Genomic DNA, 11,889 nt, shown 5'->3' on the forward strand with positions numbered 1-11,889 from the left:
TTCCCTGCTCCCGAGATTAGCTGGGGGGCGAGGCAGTGCTGGTGGGTAGAGCCCACCTCCCTCCAAGTCAGTGGGGCCACAGTGGGGGTGGGGAGGCATCTGACACTTCTCCCCGGCTCCTCAGCCGCCTCCTCCGAGGCCCTCCCCCAAGGTGCTGGTTCTAGGACTCAGTCCCTGAGACACCTTTGGCTTAACCTCCCACAACGCAGGTTCTGCCTTCTGTAAGGAGGGCTACATAGATAGATAGATATTCACATATATTATTTGACATATTATATGAATATATAGCACCTACATCATAGGGTTCTTGTAAGAATTAAATTGGGGAACCCATGTGAGGAGCCTAGCTAGAGCTAAAGTGCTCAAGAAATGCCGGATAGTGTCAACATTGGCATTAATGTCATGAACCAGAGCACGCAACCGGCCCCAGTGACCCACCTGGTCAGGGTCAGGGAACGTTTCCCCCCAGCTGCATCTGGGCAGGGAAAGGCAAATCCCTCCAAACCCGCCCCGGGGAGGAAGGGGGTCCTCCACCTGCGAGGCCTATGGACACACCTGTGCACGCGTGTGCACACACACACACACACACACACACACACGGCAGCTTCCGTGAGCTTCAGAGCTTGCACGGTGAGGGCTGGGGTGGGGGAGGCCCGGGACCGGGCGCTGCCTGCGGACACACGGATGCCCCATGTGCGCTGGGTCCGTCCCCTCCCGCTGCCCGGCAGAGGGTGGGCGGCTGGGGCGGGGCAGTCGGCAGTCTGGGCTGGATTAGCATCTTCTCCTCTCAGAGCCTGGAGAAGAGCAGGAGGATGTGGAGAAACTGCAGAGATAGCTCGGGCTGCTTTGGACCTCGGACCCAAGGGCTGCCCTGAAGCCCAGGCTGGCGGCAGTGTCAACCTGTAACCCTCAGAGCCGCAGCCTGAGACGCGCGCTGCGCTGCGGGACCAGGACCTGAACTCCTCCCGCAGCCTGGGTCACAGACAGCTCCCAGCCTGTCTCTGCTGGGCACAAGGCACCAACGCGCTTTCCTCAAGATTAAAAAAGAAAGAAAGAAAATTCAGCCTTCAGAGTCCTGACAGTCCCTGGGGTCGTCACGGGTTTCTGAGGGGAAGCTCTTGCGGGTTCCCCAAGCCACGAAACCACGTGCAGGGCTATGTCGGCGAAACCGCGCAGTGTGGGCACCGGCTGGCGTCGCTCCTTTTCCCTGCAGGCGGGCGCAGTCCCAGTGTGACACGGCCGTGTCCCCCCAGCAGCCTCACCGTCTTCCCCTCCGGAACCACACCCCGACACAACCCGCCACGGGAAAGACGGGACTTTTTCACAGGCCACGGGCTGAGCAGCTCTTGCTCTCCAAGAGACATGCCTACGGAGCCAACTGTGCCAAACGGCCAACTGGTCCCTCCACGGCGGTGGCCATCATCTAGTGCACATGACCATGTGGGGCTCAGTGCACCCCCGTCTTCACCTCCCACCGAGTGGCTCTCGGGCTTGGGAACCATCTGTAAACCTCTGAGGAAGCAGGTCTCCAAGTGCCCTCCAGGGAATCAGCACTGCCCGTCTCTCCAGGTCCGTGCCTGCCCTTTGCCCTCCGTGGAGCAGGGGACTGAACACAGAATGACTTGGGGTTGGGACTCGACCCCCGGGGGCCCCCCAGGGTTGGAGGCAAAGAGAGATGGCAGTTGTTGTCCCCACTGTGCAAGCCTTGGACTCGCTGTCAAAGCCAGAAGCATCCTTCCAGCACCCAGCGGAAATCCTAACGCTCTTCTCCCTGAGAACAGGCAGAGGAGGTGCCCCGTGGTGTGGTCACACCACCCTCTGCTGGACAGACGGCAGCACGACCACGGGGCCTGCCCTAGCCGGCTGAGGCCAAGGCGTCAGGCACACTACGGGCACTCAGTAACGTCAGACACCCTTCTGGCTTAGCTGCTGTTGTTGCTGCTGATCTTGTCAGAGAGTGAGTACACAGGGACCAGAGGAGGACGTCAGTGTGGCTGAGAGGGGTCAAGGAAGAAAGGGTCTGGACCTGGCCTTAGCAGATGGGTGGGATTTAGAAGGGCAGGTGGGGACCACGAGAGGGGACAGGCAGAGGGACCCCCTGCTCCCCGGCTCTGCCTGGGGCTGTGCATCCCGGAGGAGACGTGCACAAGGGGAAGGAGCTGCCCGTGGCCATCAGCACCTCCCAGCTCCGCAGCGGGCTCTGGCCGCCCGGCCCCACCTGCCCCCATTTGCCGGGCTCTCTGCCCGTTCCCTGAGCAGACCCTGCGCAACCACGGGTGTCCCCGATCTGATTCATCTCCATTTAAGCAGCCGCGGACCCAAACCTCAAGTGGGCTGACGTGACCTTGCTGTTTTCGTTTTCATCAAGATGAGAAAATGCCAAGATAAGTAATTGTCAGAGTTAATAATTTAACAACGCAATAGACCTTGTAATTACAAATAAGCTGAAGGAGGCCACAAAGTGATTGTAACAATGTTTCAAGGGCCAGTTACACAAAAACCTCCTCTCACTGTGTGCGGAGGAATCAGACTCATCACGGCTTAGCGCGGTTTACGCGGCATGAAAATCCTTTCCTTGAAACCTAGTTCATCAGAAAGGTTTGGATACATTTGGCCAATACTGGCTCACATCTTCATGTATTTTTCCCTGTTTATTTATGTATCTTTTTATCAGAAGTAATTATGGACTCCTCCGCCCCACCCCCCACATTCCTGAAGAATCTAAAGCACCACTTTGAAGCCTCAGCCCCCTCCGTCCCTGGTCTTATCAAACGGTTCCCTTGTTTCACGCAACGGAGCAGATGAATAGCACAGTGTCCCCGTCGCTGGCTGGCACTCGTACTTGCTCTAATGCAACCATCACCCCGGAGGTCACAGCTCCAATCTCGACGCCCCTCACGGTGGCTGGTTAGGCTTCCCTCTGCCTTTCCAGCTGCCAGGGCAGGTCCCCCCTCCCGATTCAGTAGCCCCATTCTCGCCATGAAACGTAGCGTGCACCACAGAGTCTGCGTACTGCCGCTGCCAGAGAACTGCTTCCACAGTGCATCTTCCAGACCTAATTGTTTTATTTTTAAATCCATAAACTTTCATCATAATTAATTCTGACCATCATAGCATAGACTTTTCCTTCCTGAAAAACAAAAAGAAACGTGCTTTCTCAAAGATCCAAGCTTGGCCCTGGAAGAGCACGGTACACGTGAACTTCAGCATCGTGTCGGCAGGGATGGAAAAGGCAGAAAAGGATCACACACGCTGGTGGGCCAGAGAAGGATGGTGGGAAACAAGGACGAGAAATGGTCAAGGTCACGGTCCAGGAACACGGACCTGGGCAGCACCTGAACCCCACACTGGAGGTTTATCCACCATCATGGCCAAGAGAACCCCAAAAACTACCCCCAGCCAGCAAGACGGCTCTGCCTGCCTCCCCTCACTTATGACCCCAGGCCCAAAGCCAGAGGCTCACAAGAATATGACCAAGAAAGGAATCAGAGATGTATCCATAAAACTGACAAAAGGAAATCCAGAAATCATCTTTGGAAACTTAGGAAGTCCCTGGAGTCTTAGACTCTGCAGAGACCTCTCTTCAACAGAAACTGAATTTTCAGAGAAAACACCAAGACTTTATTTGACAGAAGTGGATTCACTTATCGAAAGAACACACAGAGCCCCCTAAATGTGCACCCTGGCCGTGGTCTCCCTGCTCCAGAGTGGGACGCAGGGCACCTGAGATAGAACCACGCCTTTTCTACATGCCAGACTGAAGGTGCCAGGAGGGCAATGAGTGAGGGTCCGGCCCCAGGAGTAACGCAGGGATGGAGTCCACAGGGCCTGCCCAATCCTACAATGTGGGGTAGACCTCCTGGAGCTCAGGGCCCACCCAATCCTACAATATGCGGTAGACCTCCTCGAGCTCAGACGTCTGCTTCTGGGAGAGAAAAGGAGGAGGGAGCCAGAGGGGTCCTCAGGCCAGAGCTTGTTCATATCTTCAGCCACGGAAACACAATGGATATGGGCTCTTGAGAGCGTGTGGGTGGGTTAGGCAAGGCCAGAGTTCCCCCTCCAAGCAGCTTTCAAGCTCCAAAAGGAAACCTCTGGGTCCCTTTCCAATACACAAACTTGATTTGTATGGCCTTTTCTTCAAATGTGGAAAAGATGAGCTCATGGCAACTTTTTTTCTCAATTTTTTTTTTAGAACCAAGATTTGGCCCCAGAAGCCAATTCAAGTACCACGTCCTTGATGACTCTTTCCCTCACCCTGTATTCCCAGAACCCAGCGCAGGGCCTGGCTCAGCACAAGCAATGGCTGGATGTCTGTGGGATGAATGAGTTGCCTGTGGGCGCCTGGAGCAGAGAGAGACACCCAGCTTCGCGCTCCTTTATAGACGTAGCTTGACTTAGACTAGCCTCCCTGTTCCAGTGTTTGCCTTGGCCGGGCCTCCTTCCTAACAGGCTGAAAGATGCCCCTTGTGTGTCCCCCTCTGCTGGAACACTGTTTACTACATGGCTTTCCGCCTGCAGGCCCAAAGCCAAGAGTCTGGTCTGTGTGTTAATAACTGTCAGCAGCAAAGAAGCCCAGTCTACTGGGCATAACCCTCGGGGAGGGTCATGCTCCCATTCACTCCCAACCAGACAACAGAGCAACCTTAACTTTCTTGCCGCAAAAGGGCAGACTAATACAGGCAGAACTGGATTTTTAATAAGAAATTAACAAACTATTTGGTGGCAACAACAAAGTGAATGACTTCCAGGAGCCAAGATAATCTTGCCACCAGTGCTCATGTAGTAGAAGTCCCTTCATTTGGAGCATGCTAAAGACAGAGGGTGGTGAGACGTCACACCTAAGCGCTTGCGGAGCCTAACAAGTGGTTGCCGTATCACTCGCTCGTAGAGACCTGAAAACCACAAGGGGTCAGAGAGAGTGGCTGGCTCTGCCCGGCATCTGTCTCAACATCTTTGCCAACATGCACTTCACTTCACCAGGAAGGAAAGAAGGGAACTCTAACTATGATGGAGTAGCTGTACCAGTCTTGCCCTCCCACCATAAACAACTATAAAACTTGAATATATACATATAATGCAATATAAAGAATATATAAACAAAGATATAAATATAGATATAGACAAATGGCAACTATTCAGGCAGGAACAGCAGACAGTGATCCTCAAGAGAAGGGAAATTCATGAGGGAGTTGTACAATCACCCAGCCACCCAGCTCTCTGCTTTGGGACAATTTTCCAGTCATGTTTCAAAAAGCTGAGCCCGAACAGAGCATGACATTATCACTGAGCTGAGGATACAGAGATCAGAGTTCGGGACAGCTAAAGCAGCTGGAATTTGGGAGACAGGGCATTGGAGAGGAGAAAGCTGTGCAGAGAGGGAGTCCAATAGGTCAACGTAGGAGTTTCTTACAAATCTGTAGCTGAGGCCTGGGCCATATGTGTGCAAAAGGAAACTACGTGTGGCTTGTCAGACTATAGATGCTATTGGGTTGAGAGCAAAAATGCTGAGGGAAATTGTAGCTATGGCCCTGCCAGAGTGAAGGTATGTCATTAACACATACTAACACCACATTATCACTCCTGGGACTCAGCTGAGACGCCTACAAATTCTGGAGCTGAGAAGTACAATAACTGAAATGAAAATTTCATTAGAAGGGTTCAACAGTAGATTTGGACAAGCAGAAGAAAGAATCAGCAAACTTGAAGATAGGACAATTGAAATTATCAGGCCTAAGAAATAGAAAGAAAAAAATGAAATGAACAGAGCCTAAAGGACCTATGAGACACCATCGAGCAGATCGACATATGTATTGTGGGAATTCCAGAAGGAGAAGAGAGAGATACAGGGAAAGAAAGAATATTTGAAGAAATAATAACAAATACCTTCCCAAATTTGATTAAAAACATGAATCTACAAATCCAAGAAACTGAGCAGCTTAACAAACACCACGTAGGATAAACTCAAAGAGATCTACACCAACACACATTATAATCAAATTGTCAAAAGACAAGGACAAAGAGAGATTTTGAAAGCTACAAAGAGAAGCAACTCATTACATACAAAAGATCCTCAATAATATTAACAACCAATGTCTCATCAGAAACTAAGGAAGCCAGAAGACAGTGGAATGATATATTTAAAGTGCTGAAAGAAAAAAACTATGAACCAACAATTCTAAATCTAGCAAAACTGTCCAAAAATGAAAAAGATTAAGACATTCCCAGATAAACAAAAGCTGAGGGAGCTTGTTACCACTATACCTTTTCTACAAGAAATGCCAAAGGGAGTCCTTCAGGTTGAAATGAAAGGGCATTAGATAGTAACTCAAAGCCAAATAAAGAAATAAAAATCTCTGGTAAGATAAATACATGGGAAAATATAAAAACAAGTATTATTATATTTTTGGTTTGTAACTCCACTTTTTATTTCCTACAGAATTTAAAAGACAAATACATTAAACAGCAGTTATATATCTATGCTGTTGGGCACACACAACGTGGAAAGTCAATATGACAACAACACAAGGAAGGAGAATGGAGGTGTCCAAGAGCAGAGCTTTATATGCTACTGAAATTAAGTTTATATTAATTGAAAATAGATTGTTATAAATTTAGCATGTTAAAGATAATCCCCATGGTAAACACAAAGAAAATATCTATAGAAGACATACAAAAGGAAACAAGAAGGGAATCAAAACCATTCACTATAAAAAATCAACTAAACATAAAAGAAGGCAGTAAAAAAAGACATAAAAGAAGGAAATGAGAGACAAAAAAGTTATGATGTACAAAAAACAAATAGCAAAATGGCAGATATAAGCCCTGTCTTATCAGTGATTATTTTAAATGGAAATGGATTAAACTCTCAAAATCAAAAAGCAGAGATTGGCTGATTAGATTTTAAAAGCATATCCAACTACATGCTATCTACAAGAGACTTACTTTAGATCCAAAGATACAAATGTATTGAAAGTGAAAGAAAAAGATATTCTCTGTAAATAATAACAAAAGGAGAGCTGGATGGCTGCACTAATATCAGACAAAATAGGCTTTAAATCAAAAACTATTAAAATAAACAAAGAAGGATATTATATGTTGAAAAAGGGTCAATTCCTCAAGAAGATATAACAACTGTAAACGTATATAAACCAAGCAACAGAGCTCCAAAATATATGAGCCAACATTAACAAAATTGACCTAGGGTGAAAGAATGAGACTCTGTCTCAAAAAAATAAATAAATAAGATAACAGAATTGAAGGAAGAACAAGACAGTTTTACAATAATAATTGGAGACTTCAAATATACCACTTCAATAATGAATAGAACAACCAGATAGAAAATCAATAAGGAAATAGAGGACTTGACCAACACTATAAACCAACTAGATCTACACAGATATAGATACACAACATCCAACAGCAGAACACACGAAATTCTCAAGTATACATGGAACATTCTTCAAAATAGACCATATGTTAGGCCACAAAGCAAGTCTCGGTAAGTATTTAAACATTGAAATCATACAAAGTATCTTTTCCAACCACAATGAAATTAAGCTAGAAATAAATAATAGAGAAAAAACTGGAAAATTCACAGATATATGGAAATTAAACAAAATACTCTTAAACAACCAATGGATCAAAAAAGAAATCACAAAGAAAATTAGAAAATACTTAAAGATAAATGAAAGCAACAACACAACATACCTAAACTTATGGGATGCAGAGAAGGCAGCAAGCACTCAGAGGGAAATTTATAACTATAAATACCCATATTAAAAAAAATCTCAGATCAATAACCTAACTTTACACTTTGAGGAACTAGAAAAAAGAAGAGTAAACTCAATCCAAAGCCACCAGAAGAAATAATAATAATAAAGATTAGAGAAAAGATAAATAAAATAAGAGAATGGAAAAACAATAGAATCAATGAAACCAAAAGCTGATTCTTTAAAAAGATCAACAAAATAGAATATCATACTGAATTGTGAGTTTGTGTAAGTAAAGTATACTTCTATAAAACAGAGCTATAATTTCCTCAAAAAAAAAAAAAGAGAAATTCTATTCATCAAAAGACGCCATTCAAGGCAAGTCACAGAATAAAAGAAGCTATTTGTCCCATTTATAACCAATTAAGGGCTCATGTGCAGAACAGAGAACACCCACAAGCCAGTAAGAAAACGACAGACGTCCCAATAGAAAAATAAGCAAGGAACTTGAACAAGCACTTCACAAAAGAGGATATGCAAATGTCCAATAACCACATGAAAATTATCAATATGATTAATCATCAGGGACTATTACTACATATCCAGCAGAACAGCTGGAATCAATACTAACAATGCCAAGTGTTAGCAAGGACAGGGAGAGCAACAGGAAATTGCACATGCTAGAAGAAATATTAACATAAATCAGTTCAATCACCTTAGAAAATTGTTTGGCATTAGCTATTCAAGTGGAACATACACATCCAGCAATTCAACTGAATCCAGTAACACAACCAGAAATGCTAACACTCCTGCAAGGCGATAAATCTAAAAAGAAAAGGGGAAAACTGATTGCCATGAAGGTCAAAATGATAGTTCCCTGTGGGGAGGGGGAGGGCGCTGCTGGGGAAGGGGGTTTGGGGTGTCAGCAAAATTCTATTTCTCTACCTAGGAAGTAGCTACACAAGTATTTGCTTTATAATAATGTTAAGCTGTGTATTTGTTTCATGTGTTTTTCTATAGTGTGCTCTGTTATATTCAAAATAAAAGAAATTTTAAAAGAAAAAGAGAATACACCCAAATGTTACGGACCGGAGGGGAGAGGGGAGAGAACCTTTGGATAATATTTTCTTTCTTACCTCGCCGTAGCTCTCGTTTTCTAAGCAACAGGGAATGAGTGACGGAGAACAGGGAGTCCGGAGAAACTGGGCCTTAACTGAAATCCCAGCTCTCCCTTATCAGCTGTGTGACCTTGCGCAAGTTACTTAGACTCTCTGTGCTCTGTCTCCTCATCTGCTAAGTGGGGACAGTGACAGTAAGTACCTTGTCGGGTCGGTGCACACACGGGACAGGGAGTGCCGGTCCGTAGTAGGTCTCCACTCAGCGCTCACTGCTCTTGGAACAAGTCTAAGTTACACTGACGTTGGGGAAAAGTGAAATTCAGTTTTCGGCTTGTAGCACTTGCCACACTTCACTGTGACTAATTGTTTTTCTTCTCCACCTAACAGCAAACACCACAAGGACAGCGTCCGTTTGACCCACTCTGTCCCAGCACGCAGCACAGGGCCTGAGCGAAAGGAGTCCAGGTGTGCGGCTTTTAATGCCACGCCATGGTGATGGCCGAGGGTGCACACCTGTGAGTGACCTCCGCGGCCCGAGCCCTGCCTCCACCCTCGCTTCCCCAGAGCAGGCTCCGCGTGCTACAGAGTCCAGGTGGCCGCCTCCCTGGGGTCCTGGGTCCCCTTGCTTCTTGCCTCTCTGTTCCTGGGAACAGCTCAGGGCATGATGGGAAGGACCCTTTGGGCTTGTTTCAGGGAAAGAAGAGGATGGAGAGCAGGGAATCGGGCTGGGAGGCTCCAAGGAAAGCCCATCTGTTACCCGGCAGGACCGTACACGCCTGGGTGGTTCAGGATAAACCCGGCTCTGACCGGCTGCCAGGAGAGCCCCGGGGCTGGGGGCTGGGGGGCCAGCAAGGCACCCCAGGGCTGTGGGCCACTGCTGAGCAGCTCCTTCAGGCTGTCCCTCCTTGGGCCCAAGGCTTGAGCTGGCTCTTCTGTGGTCAGTGACATGGCGAAAACTCCTCCCCACGCACAAAGTCCTTTCGCAAACATCCAGCCACTCACTCTGCCTAACAGACCTGTGAGCTAACCCGTCCCTCGCTTTACGAGGTCGGAGGTCGTACAGACACGGAGAATTCAGACCAAGGCCATGCCGGCCTGGCCTCAGCCCGCACCCCTCCTTCCCCCCGTTTCTCCCCGGGTCTCCCTAGAAGACCAGGCAGGTGCAACACGGGCCAGGACAGCCTCAGCCCCAGCAAGGCCCTCGAGACCCCTGTCCCTTCCTTACTTCCTGGGAACGGTCAGAAAATGTGTCTGTCTCTCTGGAGGCTGCAAAACGGCCTGGGGAGGACTCCGAGCCGAGAGAGGGAATCCGACCCAGACCCGTGTGACTGCAGGGCCCCTGCCAGGCACGGCCCCTTGGCTCGGTCTCGGGTGGGAGACGTCCCGTCCACACACCAAGGGTGGCCTGGGAGAGAAGCACAAAGGGCCCTGTGAGGAGAAAGGCGTCCGGGAAGTCACGGATTCCCGGCATGGCATCCCCGGGTTTCCCAGCAGAGAAATGAGGCGGTTTGGGGGTGTGAGAGAAAGCAGCAGGGGTCAGAGCAGGATGCAAAGGTCGCAGGTGAGAAAGGCTTCCTGAGGAAGCAGCGGGGCCTTGTTGACGGTAGATGTCTGGACTCCTTGGGAAGGAGCTGGAAGAGAGGGGGGCTCTAGCTCGGAGGGTGGAAGCCGCTGCTTACCCAAAGCAGGCTCCCTGGAGCTGCTCACACAGCCTGGCCAGGGGGTCAGCAGCCCCGAGGGCCACCGAGCCGAGTCAGACTCGGCCACAGCTCACTTCCCGAATCTGTCCCAGCAACTTCCCCTCCTAACATCACAGTGAAAACGCAAGTAAACAGAATCCAGCTAACTGGAGAGAACCACCCCATAATACTCTGGTTCGGGCTGTGCTGGATCAGGCCAGACTGACAAACCTCAGCACAGCCTTCTCTTCTGATCCCTTGGAAGACATCTGATCCTCGGAACACTTTTAACCTCGTGGACTTCCGCTGGGAACGATGAACTTCCTCCCAACCAGGCTGGAAGGAGGCAGAAGGGCGAAGCCAGCCCCGACCCGCACCCACCCCGCACACGCAAACACACACACACAGGATGGGGAGAACCGGAACACTGTGGCGGCTGTGCCAGCAGCGACCTTCGCCTGCACCTTCAGTGGGCAGCAGCTGCTCTATCGGAACCTGGGTTTGGGGAGCGGGGTGACATCTCACAGTGTGCGCTTCAGCTTCTCGCAGGAATGCGGACACGCAGATCAAGACGGACACGCTACACCGTGGCTCTGACCCTGCGTGCAGTTGTGTCCAGGGCGTCAGCAGCATCAGGCTACATGCCGGCTGTGTGATCTTGTGCACAGCCTGGGTTGCCATGGTTTCCTCACCTAATTTCTACAATACTTCCCTGAACAATGACTTAAAGGGGCCTAGTAGGTGCCAGGCACAGTGCTAAGTCTGGGGCTGGAGAGGAGTAAAGCCGGGTCCTGCTCTCAAGACGCTCAGTCTGGGGCCAACTACAGACGTTCTACCAGAGCCTGCACGCGCCTCTTCAGGGCACATCCAAACCAGGAAACCCCAGTCAAGACACGCCTGTTGCATCTAACTGTCTCACAAGTTTCAACACGTCCCTTTTCCGCTAAGATACGGAAACAGGAGGTAAAACGTAACCTATTAGCACCAACACTTGGTGCAGAGCTGCTGTCTCTCCAGACAGCGAGTGTGGGAGGAGGGAGCAGAGACACCACACGGGAGTAGGACACACGACTGGCGTGAGACTCAAACGCGGGGCTCGGGTCACTAGTCCAGCAGCTCAAGCGCCTCTGCAAGACTCCAGCGGCATTTTTAATCAACGTACACACTGATGGCTCCACAAGTCCGAGGCTATTTGATTGCAACGCTGGGACTTAGGTGGCAAACACTGTGCCACCAGGAAGTCCCCAAGGAGCCCAGATCCACCCAGGGGGATGACCCTCAGGTTGAAGGAACCTTCCATCCCAGACAATAGGGACCCCAGGATGCTAAAAAGAGCACATTGAATTAGCTGTTCTACTTTTTCTGCCATCCTGCTTTGCTACA

This window comes from Lemur catta, chromosome 5 (genome assembly GCF_020740605.2).
Source record: "Lemur catta isolate mLemCat1 chromosome 5, mLemCat1.pri, whole genome shotgun sequence".
Lineage (NCBI taxonomy): Eukaryota > Metazoa > Chordata > Mammalia > Primates > Lemuridae > Lemur > Lemur catta.